The sequence below is a fragment of the Belonocnema kinseyi genome, chromosome 4 (genome assembly GCF_010883055.1).
Source record: "Belonocnema kinseyi isolate 2016_QV_RU_SX_M_011 chromosome 4, B_treatae_v1, whole genome shotgun sequence".
NCBI lineage: Eukaryota > Metazoa > Arthropoda > Insecta > Hymenoptera > Cynipidae > Belonocnema > Belonocnema kinseyi.
The window spans coordinates 18,880,286-18,893,890 of record NC_046660.1 but is presented as its reverse complement, the minus strand read 5'-3'; positions in this window follow the sequence as shown (position 1 = coordinate 18,893,890).

Here is a 13,605-nt window from a genome sequence, read left to right as displayed (position 1 = left end):
ACTACCAGAAAAGATGAATTTTCAATAACCTATGTATTTTTAAACAAAAAGATTAATTTTCTACCGAAGAACCAGAATTTTTAACAAAATTCAAGAATTCTCAACAAAAAAACTTGAATTTTTAATTAAAAAAGAAAAAATTTTAAACAAAAAACTTTATTTAGTACAAAAAAGTCGAATTTTCAATCAAATTTAAGAATTCTCCACCTAGTAGTTAGATTTTTAACCCCAACGATGAACTTTTAAAGAAAAAGATTAATTTTCTACAAAAAAAAAAATTTTCACAAAATTCGAGGATTGCCAATCAAAAAGTTGAATTTTCAACTTAAACAAAAGAATTTTTAAACAAGAAAAGTAGTTTATTACAAAAAAAGACGAAATTTTAGTTAAATTTAAGAATCCTCAACCACAAAGTTGAATTTTTAACTACAAAACATACACTTTGAAACAAAAAGCCTAATTTACTAACAAAAGAGAGGAATTTTCATTCAAATTTAAGAACTCTCGACCAAAAAGTTGAACTTTCAATTTGAAAAAAAAAATTTTCGAACAAAAATATTAATTCACTACCAAAAAAGTTGATTTTATAACAAAATTCAAGAATTCTGAACAAAAACGTTTAATGTTTAACTAAAAAACAAGGATTTTTAACAAAAATAATTATTTACTACAAAAAAGTCAAATTTTTAATAAAATTGAAGAATGCTGAATCAAACAGTTGACTTTTCAACTAAAACCCTACATTTTAAAAATATATTAATTTACTACCAAAAAAAAGAATTTTCAATCAAGAGGTTGAATTTTTAAAAAACAAGGATTTTTTTAATTTTCAAGAAAATAGTTGACCTTTGAAAGCTAGTTATTAAATTTGTTTAATTTTTAGTATTTAGTATTTAAGTATTCTGAAGCAAAAAGTTGAATTTTCAAATAAAAAGATACACTTTTAAACAAAAAGATTAACTTACTATCAAAAGAGACGAATTTTTAATGAAATTCAAGAACTCTAAGCCAAAAGTGGAATTTTTAACTACTAAAGAAGAATTTTTAACAAATACATTAATTTACTACAAAAAAAGACGCATTTCTAATAAAATTCAAGAATTCTTATCGGGATAGAAATTTAACTATTTTCTTAAAACATTAACCTTTTGTTTAAAATTAATATTTTGTTGCTGATAAGTCAACTGAAATCTTTTTTGTATGAAAACTATTTTTTCTGAAAATGTGTCGTTTTCATTAAAAATTTTATCATTTTTTGTATAAGTTTCATACTTTTTGATTACAATATATACTATGAAAGTTGAAGATTCATCATAATCGTTGTTTTTTCGTTGAAAATTGATATTTAACTAAAAATTCAAATATTACAGTTAAAGATTGATTATTTTAGTTCAAAAATAATCTCTCTGAACTCTTGTCACTGTGTAGTGAATAGACTGTTATGTGAAGTAAATATTGTTTTTGTTAGAATGAAGTGGACTTTGGTACATTCTGGTTTTTAAACTTGTTATGCGAGCAGAATTCTTGCTTTGCGATTAGAAGACATGTTTTCTTATTTAGTGAATGGGTATACCGCTTTTATGGTTGAAAATGTGAGGAGATAATTTATAAAGACATCAGAATAAAAAATGGATAAGGACCAATTTTTCGAAAGTTTGTTTATAACAAAATATTTGAGATTTCAAGCTAAAAAATTCGAATTTTTTAGAAAAAAGTTGATTTTCAAGTCGGAAAAGAAGATTTTTTTAAAGGTAGTTAATTTTCATTCAAGACAGATAAAGTTTCAACGAAAAAGTTCAGTTTTACACTAAAAAAGGTAAACTCTCCACCAAAAGTGGAATCGTACAGTTTTAAGTTTAAATAACTAATTTAAACAAAACAAAAAAAGAATTTTCAAAAAACTGAATTTAGCTTCAAAAAACGAAATTTTAACGAAAAAGTTGAATCTTTAACTAAAACGAAGAATTTTAAACAATCGAGATAAATTTTCCACTTAAATATATTACGTAATTTATGGATTGCCCCTAAAACCGAATTTTGGTATTGCTGTCTGCAGAAGTAGGTAAATTCCCGCTTTAGGCAGACATTCGCAAGTAAAGATTGAGTCTGAAAAATATGTGAGGACTTTTTTTTTTAATTCCAAGATGAATTTTGGTTCCTTGATGTTGATGACACTTTTGTCGTCTAGCGGCATAGACTAGATGAACTAAATAAATTTTTCGATTTCATCAATCGATTACATCCTGATATCCAGTTCACCATGGAAATTGACCAAAACGCGACATTGCTTTTCTTGGACGTATTAGTTTACAAAAGATCTGATAACACATAAGGACATAAATTTTATATTATTATTATTATTATTATTATATTTTCGTACACCCTTGGGCAAACTTTTTAAAATAAAGACTCAAAACATCCACCATTGTAATTTTGTGATTGTGAATTCTCTTTTGTTAAAAAAGCTTAGCTCGAGAGTTTGAGCGCACCTAAGGCGCGCGACTGATGGCTCTCGCACTCCGCGCTCGGTCTTTGCATTTCTCCCGCATTCGTGCTCAGACCTTTTAAAATCAAGGGTCAACGGATCGACAACTGTAATTTTGTGATTGTGAACTCTCTTTTGTTAAAGCTCTTTTGTCAACTTTTCTACATTATACTCAATACTTTTATATCAAATATAATACATTTTTTATGTAACTCTGCCTGGGATTACTTATTCAGATATTGCAAAATAAAGCACAAATTGTATGTATCATAATTATTTTAATGTTTGTTTCTTATTTTGCTTTAAATTATATTCTACGCTGCGCTGATATTTGTATCATTTCAATAAATTTATATCATTACAATTCATAATATGAATAAAAATTTAATCATACTAATTCTTATTTCCTTGTTTTTATCTTTTTTTATATGTTTTTTACGATCAGAGAAAAACTACTGTGCATTTCGTCTTTTCTGTCCTTTTTCCAAAAATTTAATTTTTCTATTTTTAATCCTATGTTTTACGATTGAAAGAAAATCGACTTGTTCTATCAAAAAAATTATTATTAATAAATTTATAGATCTTTTTAGGCGAACTACTTTTGTGTGTTAATTTTAGTTCGTACCTTGTGTCGTTTAAAAAAAAATTCATTTTGAATGTTATTTTGTACGACTAAAGCGAAAACGACGTGTCCTATCAAAAATTATTCATGAAAAATTGCAATGAGTTTTCGGTATTTTTTGGAAGCGTAACTTTTGTCTATTTATTTTTTTCGTAGCTTGTGTCGTTTGTCAAAAAATTAACTTTTTTATTTTTATTGTTTTTTAAGCATAAAACAAAAACTGCGCATCCTATAAAAAATAATTATTAAATATTTGCAGCTCTTTTTAGGTTAGTCCAAAAATTGTATATTTTTTTATTTGTAAGGTGGTTTTTTACGACTAAAAACAATAATTACGCGTCCTATCAAAAAGTATTTTATGACTAATTTGTAGATCTTTCCAACCACCAAATTAAAAAAAGTTGTTATGATAATTTTGTAGGGCTTTTAAAAATCAAAGTTTTTCTTCTCTTGACTTTTTTCATATCATGCGTTGTTTGGCTTAAAATGTTCATTTTAGTTTTTTTATATATATTGAAAATGCTCTAACTCTGATAATTTTTTTTATAGATAAAAGTCATAAGGATAAATTATTTGAGTTTGTGAGTACTAACTATATGTATAACCGTACATAGAACTTTTGAATCTTGAAAAAATGTAGTTTCAAAAAATTTTTAAATGCGCTCACTTTTTAAATTTCCATAAAAAATAGCTAGTTTACAAATTCGTTCTTTGTTTTTAAGCCTTAAAAAAGTGTGCCAAAGCAGAATTCAATGCGATCAATTTTTCGAAAGTTCTCGTGCCTACAGAATATAGACTACATACTACAGACAGACAAACACCTTCGAAAAAATCTTTTTTCTGGCTCAGGGGATCTCAAAACGTAGAGATTTGATGAAAACCGACAAAGTAAAATTTTAAATAAAACCAATACCTTCTCATTAGGATGAGAATGTAATAAAGATAACTTAAAAAAGGAATTTTAAAGTGTTAAAGAAATCCTAATACAGAACGATTAAACAAACAAGCAAATTAATAAAACAATAAGAAAATACACTAAAAAAAAAGAAATCAATACAACCAAACGAAATTAATTCCGAACGAAAAATCTTATTGTAGACGTTTCAGCCAAAAGGAATTAACTTTTAAGCAAGAATAGTTCAATTTTCTTATTTTAATTTCCCGCAAAACTGTAAGCTTTTAACTACGAAAACTTTACAAATTTCAAAGTTTTTAAGTTTTTAAACTTCCAAATTTAAGGCTAGCCTTCTTAAATATTCTGATTTACAAGTGAACCTCTGAATTTTAAGAAATATTAATTGAGTACTTTCATTTTTTTATTTTATATTCATTTATATTTTCATATTATTTATATTTTTATATTATTCATCTCGGCCCTTGTACTTTCCCCACATTTGTACATAGATCTTTAAAAATTGAAGGTCAAAGCATCGACAACTGTCATTTAGTGATTGTGAATTCTCTTTTGTTAAAGCTCCCTCAGATTCAAGGAACAAATTCTCATCTCGGTCTTTGCACTTCCCTCAAATTTTTGCACAGACCTATTAAAATTAAAGGTCAAAGCATCGACAGTTGTCATTTAGAGATCGTGAATTCTCTTTTTTGAAAGTTCCTCTTCTCCAACGAAAACCCTCTTATCACGATCTTTGCACTATTAATATAATATACTATAATATTTTTTTCGTGCTTTTTGTTTTTTCAAAAAGATATATTTTTTTATTCTTAATATTATTTTATACGATTTAAACAAAAACTACATATCCAAAAGAAAAATTATGAGTAAAAAATTGTTTTTCTTGTTTGGGTAAACAACTTTTGTCTCATTTTTTTTAGGTGCACATTTTTTTTATATTCATTTTTTGTCTTATCTTGTATTTTTTGTGACCGCAAAATCGAATATTTAATATTTCATTATTTATTGTAAGATCAAACTTTGAATTTTGCATTTTCCAAAAAAATTCAAAAAGTTGTGATGCTAATCTTGCATCTGTTGAAAATTTATCTCATTGTTTGAAAATTCATAATTTTGGTTCAAAATTAAACTCTTTTGTTCAAAAGTCATCTATTTTATTGAAAATTTATGTAATTGGTTGAAAATTCATCTTTTTTTTAAAATTAAATTCTTTGTGCAAAATTAACTTTTTAGGAAAAGGGTCGTACTTAAATTACGTAACGGATTGTAGGTCCTCTTTAAGACCCTCCCTCTATTTTGTAACAAACTGTAAGAAAATATCCCCCCCCCCCACCCTCTCTTACTGTTCGTAACTTATAGTTTTCAGAATTTTTGTATTTAAAATAAGTTTTGAAGGGTGAAAACTTTATTTTCAAAATTCTCAAATTTTTCCTTGAACAATTTCTTATCTTTCCTGACAATTAACATTTAAATACCAGCATTTTAATCTTTTAATATTTTTAAAATCGGAATAATATCGGAATAACTAGAATAAAACAATATTTCAGATACATAATAAGATTGTTTAAATTTACTTATTTATTTTAAACAAAAAAAAAATAATTTTCTACCATAAAGCATTATTTTTTAACAAATAACTTGAAATCTCAATAAAATAAGTAAATATTTTAAAATAATTAAATTTTTAACCTAAAAAGATGAATCCTAAAAAAATGTAATAGTTGATATTTCAACCAAAAAAGATGAAATTTCATTTTTACATTCTCATCTAATGAAAAGGTATTGGTTTTATGTAAAATTTCACTTTGTCGGTTTTCATAAAATCTTTACGTTTGGAGACCCACTGAGTCAGAAAACACGATTTTTACGAAGGTGTTTGCCTGTTTGTCTGTAATCTGTAGTCTGTATTCGGTAGGCACGATAACTTTCAGAGAATTGATCAGATTGGATTCTGCTTTGGCACACATTTTTAAGTTCTAAAAAGAAAGAAAAAGTTCGTGAACCAGCTATTTTGGATCAAAATTCAAAAAGTGAGCACGTTTTCAAAATTTTTAAGACCACATTTTTTCAAGATTTCGAAATTCTTTGAACGGTTATTCATATTAATCAGAAATCCAAACAATTTACCCTAATGACTTTTTTCTATAAAAAGAAAATTATCAGAGTTAGAGCATTTTCAAAATCCAAAAAAAAAAAACATTTTAAGCCAAACAACGCATGATATGAAAAAAAGTCAAGAGAAGAAAAACGTTGATTTTTGAATGCCCTAAAAGGTGATCATAACAACTTTTTTGATTTGGTCGAAAAGTTGAAAATTCAAAATTTGATCGTACCTCAACTTTTTGAAACCACATTTTTTCAGGATTTCAAAATTCTATGAACGGTTATTCATAGTACTCAGAAAAACAAACAATTGATCCTAATGACTTTTCTATCAAAAGAAAATTATGAGAGTTAAAGCATTTTCAAAATCCAAAAAAAAAACTAAAATGAACATTTTAAGCTAAACAACGCATGATATGAAAAAAAGTCAAGTAAAGAAAAACGTTGATTTTTGAAAGCCCTACAAGATGGTCATAACAAGTTTTTTAATTTGGTCAAAAAGTTGAAAATTCAAAATTTGATCGTACTTTAACTTTTTGAAACCAAATTTTTTCAGGATTTCAAAATTCTATGAACGGTTATTTATCGAACTCAGAAACTTAAACAATTCATCCTAATGACTTTTTCCTGTAAAAAGTAAATTATCAGAATTATAGCATTTTCAAAATAAAAAAAAAACTAAAATGAACATTTTAAGCCAAACCACGCATGATATGAAAAAAAGTAAAGAAAAGAAAAACGTTAATTTTTGAAAGCCCTACAAGATTATCATAACAACTTTTCTCATTTTGACGAAAAGTTGAAAATTCCAAATTTCATCATACCAAAAATCTTTAAAACCACATTTTTTCAAGATTTTGAAATTCTATGTGCTGTTATTTATAGTACTCAGAAACTTAAACAATTTATTTTTATGACTTTTTCTATTAAAAGAAAATTACCAGAATTAGAGCATTTTTAAAATCTAAAAAAAACAAACTAAAATGAACATTTTAAGCCAAACAACGCATGATATGAACAGAAATCAAGAGAAAAAAAACGTTAATTTTTGAAAGCCCTACAAAATTATCATAACAAATTTTTTGATTTGGTCGGAAATGTAGAATTTTATCGTACGAAAAATAATGAAAAATCCAAAAAGTTCGTTTTTTGGTCAAACTATGCAAGATATGAAAAAATTGAATACTAAAATTACGCGCCCTAAAAAGATCTACAAATTTTTTAACAATCACCTTTCGATAGGTCGCGTAGTTTTTGTTTTTAGTCGTAAAAAAGAATATTAAAAATTAAAAATTAAAAATTAAAGATAAATTAAATTTTTGGACTAACGACATAAGCTAAAAAAAAAATTGTTTATCCAAAAAAAGGCTACAATTGTTTATTATTACTGTTTTATAGGATGCGAAGTTTTTTTTTATTCATAAATGAATCAAACTAAAAAGATTAATTTTTTGACAAAGCAAGCTATGAAAAAAATAAATTCTCATTCAAGTTTTTCATTAATAATTTTTTAGAGGACACTTAGTTTTTTCTTTAATAGTAAGATATAACCTTTAAAATAAAAAAATTTAAAATTTAAAAAAAAGTTTCTTTAATCAAAAATATCTAGAAGTTTGTTATAAAATCTGATCTGTGTGCGTGACTAGCAAGTTTGAATGCGGCCGTGGCGCGCGATTATTGATTCTCGCGCTTCACGCTTGATGATGCATTCACCTCGCGATACACGCTCAGTCTTTGTGTTTACCCTATATTTGTGCGCAATTTTTAAAAAATTAAAGGTCAAAACATCGATAACTTTTATTTCGTGATTGAGAATCTTTTTTTGTCGAACTTCCTTCAGCTTAAACGAACATATTCTCATTATGTATCTCGTACTTCGCAATCGATTTTGTCGAAAGTGCAAACTTTTTTGCATTATTACATTCTCATCAGAGAAGGCATTAGATATGTGCAAAATTTGACCCCCCCCCCATTTTTTGGCAAATGCCCACGTTTTGAGACCCCCTGAATCCGAAAAACAGGTTTTTACGAATATGTCTGTCTGTATCTGTATGTGGGCCTGTCTGTCTGTCTGTATGAACACGGTAAATTTGTAAAAAAGTAATCTATTAGATTGCCATTTGGTACACTCGTGTAGTGTCCTCAATTAAAGGCCAAATTCGTTAACCAGCAATTTTGGTTGAAAATTCAAAAAGTGGGCACATTTTGAATATTTTTGAGACCACTTTTTTAAATATTCAAAAATTCTATGTATGGTTAGTCATAGTATTCAAAAAATTTAACAATTTATCCTAATGACTTTTTTTTTTAAATCAAAAATTACTAGAGTTATAGCATTTTCAAAATAAAAAAAAATGAACAATTTAGGCCAAAGAACGCATGATACAAAAAAAAGTCTGGAGAAGAAAAACATTGCTTTTTGAAAGCCCTACAAGATTGATAACAACTTTTTCAATTTTGATCAAAAAGTTGAAAATTCCAAATTTGATCGTACAAAAAAATTTTGAAACCACATTTTTTCAAGATTTAAAAATTCTATGTACAGTTGTTCATAGTACTCAGAAACTCAAACAATTTATCCCCGTGACTTTTTTCTATGAAAAGAAAATTATCAGAGTTAGAGCATTTTCAAAATCCAAAAAAACAAACTGAAATGAAAATTGTAAGACAAAAAACGCATGATATGAAAAAAAGCCAAGAGAAGAAAAACTTTGCTTTTTGAAAGCCCCACAGGACTGCGATAAATATCACTTTTTGATATAAGCTACGAAAAAAATGAGACAAAAATTGTTTATCCAAAAAATAGCTATAATTTTTTATAGGACACGTAGTTTTTGCTTTAGTCGTAAAAAATATCATTCAGAACAAAAATATTAAATTTTTTTGAAAAACGACACAAGGTGTGAACTTAAATTACCAGAAAAAACTTGTTCGCCTAAAAGGGGTCATAGGCTCCTATATAGGACCCTATATAGGTTCCTGTATTAGACCCTATGCAGATGCGCAGTAGTTTTTATTTAATCGTAAAAAACAACATTAAAAATAAAAAATTATAAAAACAAGGAAATAAAAATTAGTATGATTCAATTTTTATGCATATTATAAATTGTAATGATATACATTTATTGAAATGATACATGTTTCAGAGTAGCTTAGAATACAATTTGAAGCAAAATAAGAAACAAATATAAAAATAATCATGATAAATACAATTTGCTTTTTATTTTGCAATTTTATAATAAGTAATCCCAGGCACAATTACATAAAAATGTATTATAATTGATATAAAAGTGTTGTGTATAATGTAGAAAAGTTGACATGTTGGACAAAATCGAGTGTGAAGCACGAGATACGTGATGAGAATGTGCTCGTTAAAGCCAAAAGAGCATTAACAAAAGAGAGTTCAAAATCACAAAATTACAGTTTTCGGTCCGTTCACCTTTGATTTTAAAAGGTCTGTATATCCGAAAGAAGAATTTTGTATAAGAAAAATTAAATTTTCAACTAAAATATAAGAATTTCAAGCGATAAAAAAATAATTTTCATCAATATTGTTAAATTTTCACCAAAGAGATAAAACTCAATTTAAAAATACTGCAATAAAGTAGTTTATTTTTTACGCCCACAATTGAACTTTCAATTAAAAAAGATTAGTATTAAGAAAAATAGTTAAACTTTCAACCAAACAGATGAATTGTCAACTAAAAATATTAATCCTCGGAAAAAAATGGTTGATTGCATTTACATCCAAGAAATATGAAATTCCTACCAAAGCAGACAAATTTTTTAATCGAAAAGACAACTTTTAAAACAATATGTTTCAATTTCGATAAAAAAATATTTTAGTTTCCCTTTTTAACATTAAAATATGAGTTTTAAACAAGAAGTTTTCCTACGAAGATACTTGAATTTTCAACCCGAAAGACGAATTTTCAACAAAAAAGTTGATTTTTTAACCAAGAGGAATACATTTTTAAATAAAATGTTAAATTTTCAACAAATAGTTGTAATTTTATCTAATAAAAATGCAGTTTCTATCAAAATAGATAAATTTTTTAAAATAAAAACACAAATTAAAAAAAGATAGTCGAATTTTTATTCGGAAAATACTTTAATTTTACTTTTCAACATCGAGGTATGGGTTTTAAATACCAAGTAAATTTTGCACAAAGATAATTTTATTTGCAACAAAAAAGTTTCATTTTTTACAAAGAAGAATAACTTTTCAACAAAATTGTTGAATATTCATCCAAACAGTTGCATTTCATTCAAAAAAGATTTCATTTATACTAAAACAGATGAACTTTTCAATCAGAAAGACGAATTTTTAAAAACAAAGTTGAATTTTTATCTAGTAGAAAAGATTGCAGTTCACATTTCAGCACTAACATATGACTTTTAAACGAGTTCATTTTCTACGAAATAATTGAATTTTCTACTAAACAGTTTGAATATTCAATCGAAAAGAATTAATTTTTAACAAAATTGTTAAATCTCTAACCAAGCAGTTGCATTTTTATCTAAAAAAAGATGCAGCTTCTACGAAAATACGTGCAATTCTTAATTTAAATACATCAATTTTCCAAAAAAAAAACAGTTGAAGAAAGATTTTAGTTCACCTTTTTACACCAAAATATGAATTCTAAACTACAAGTTAATTTTCTATGAAACAGTTGAATTTTCAAAAAAAAAATTGAATAATTTTCCATGCCCATTAATAAATCAAAGATCAGAATCTTAAACTTGCATTATTTATAATCTAGAATCTTTTATAAATAGAATAAAACAATCTAAAAATAAAATTTAAAAAGTAAAAAAATTTTGTTCTTTACAGTTATTCTAAGTTATATAAATTCCTTGATTTTTGCCAGCTTTTTTTTAAGTTTTTGACTTTTCACTAAACAATAAAATTCCCTGACTTTTTTTAAATTGTAAATAAATTTATGTGCAATTAATTTAAGTTATTGTTTAATTTACGAATTTTCAAAAATGTCTTGCATGAATCCTCCCCTTTCAAAAAAAGTAATTTACCCAACAATGATAATGATTTTTCTAGAATCGCGAAAAAAATATAAAAAATTCATTATAGGGATTGCATGAGATTGCATAAGATTGCAGACACTGTGTGAATCAGATTGCAGAAGTAATAAACCGTTCGTGTATATTTTATCAACTATTTGAAAATTTGTCTTTGTTTATTTATATGTAGTGGGACAAACACGTGGCCACTATTTTTACGAAAGTAATGTTTGTAATTAAACTGTGCTCTGGTCACCGCTAAAATTAACTGCCTTCGCAATATTCAGTGAAAAGGATACCACAAAGTTCCCTGCATGTAGGACGTGTAAAACTCGTCAGATTTATCACCATATCGCGTGATATGACCCCAAGCCTTTTCTTAGCCATTGTACTAAATTGTACTCATGTACTATAATCATTCCTCAAAGTGCATAATCTTTTTTTCAAGAAATTATTACTTTTAAACATAGATTTATTTGTATTTCTATAATTATACATCTGACGAAACTCCTGAATTTAAAAAATATTTAATAACAATTTTCGAAAATGATGTTTTTATTCCTTCTAAGAACAAAAAAATTTAACAACGGTTTTTTGAGATAAAAAAGGAAACCATGATTCTGAAAAGTGATAAAAATAGTCAGATTTCTCAGCAAAGAATCGGACTCTTTGAGAAAAATTATTACTCAGAAAACTATTACAATATAGGAAAAATTGTGACACACCTAATTTTAAGGTTTATAAACTGCTCTATAAAAGTTTTAAACGTTTGAAAAAAATCTAATTTTAGAAAACAGGTAGCTGAGGCTACTTTTTTTACTGCTTTTATATTTAAACCCATGCAGATATTTCGAAAGGATTCTAGCAGGGCTCTGGTGAGTTTTCCCTATTGCAGATCGAGCTTTAGTGGGGATAATTAGTCGGGACCCTGTAGGTATTTTTTCGTCAATCTAAATTTCCGGCTATGTTTCTCAATCCCCTCTTTTCTATTTTATTTTATCCAATTCTTTACCTATCCAACTCAGTATTTTCCTCTCTCTATGTCAATATAAACTCTTATCTGTTTTTTTAAATCTCCTTTTCTCTATCTTATCCTATCTTTTATATATTCACGTCAAACTTTTGCTATTTCTCTGTCAATCTAAATTTCCGACCATCTTTACCTCTCTTTACCATCTTTACCATCTTACCTCTCTTCTCTATCTCATTCTATACTATATTTATCAAAGTCTATCTTTTTCGATTTCTTTGTTAATCTAAATTTCCGTTTATCTTTTTCACTCTCCCCTTTTTTATCTTATCCTATCCTTTAACCATCCACATTAATATTTTGTATCTCTCTGTTCACCTAAATTCCCGTCTATACTTTTCAATCTCCTCTTCTCTGCCTCATCCTATCCTTTATCTATCAACGTCTATATTTAACTATCTCTATCCTCGTAAGACTTTTTCTACCTCTTTGTTAATCTAAGTTCACGCCTATTTATTCTATTACCTCTTTCCTCTCCTTTTGTATCATAGGTCCAACAATCTCTATCTTATTCCATCAATTTTAATTTCAATATTTTTCTATCGCTCTGTCAACCGAAATTCCGCTCTATCTTTTCTATCTATTTGCTGATCTACATTTAAAACTGTCTTTTTAAATCCCCCTTCTCTATCTTATCCTATTCTTTATCTACCTACCTCAATATTTTCCAATCTTTTTTTCAATACAAAATCTATCTTTTTAATCTTCCTAACTTTTCCTACCTTTTATCTATTAACGTTAATATTTAGCTATCTCTCTGTCAATCTAAATGTCCTACTATCTTTTTCAACCCCCTCTTCCCTATCTCATTCTATACTACATCTGTCAAAGTCCACCTTTTTCTATCCCTTTGTTAATCTGAATTCCCCTTTACCTATTCCAAACGCCCCCTTTCTATCTTGTTCTATCTTTTATCTATCCACGTTAGTCTTTTGCTATCTCTCTGTCAATCTAAATTTCCTACTACCTTTATAAGCCCCTCTTCTCTATCTCATTCTATACTACATCTGTCAAAGTCTACCTTTTTCTATCCCTTTGTTAATCTAAATTCCTTTTCACCTTTTTCAAACCCCCCTTTTTTATCTTATTCTACCTACGCCTATCCTTTTATATCTCTTTATTAATTTAAATTCTCTTCCATCTTTTTTTAAATCTCGTCTTCTCTCTCTCTCCCATCCTATCTTTTATCTATATATGTCTATCTTTTTCTATCTTCTAGTGAATATGAATTTACATTTATCTTTTTCAATCCCCTCTTCTCTATCTCATCCTACCCTTTATATATTGACGTCTATTTTTTGCTATCGATTGTGAATTTCAATTTCCGACTATCTTTTTCGCGCTTCTCTTCTCCATCTCATTCTATACTACATCTATTAAAGTCTATATTTTTTCTCCTATTGTTAATTTAAATTCACCTTCATCTTTTGAAC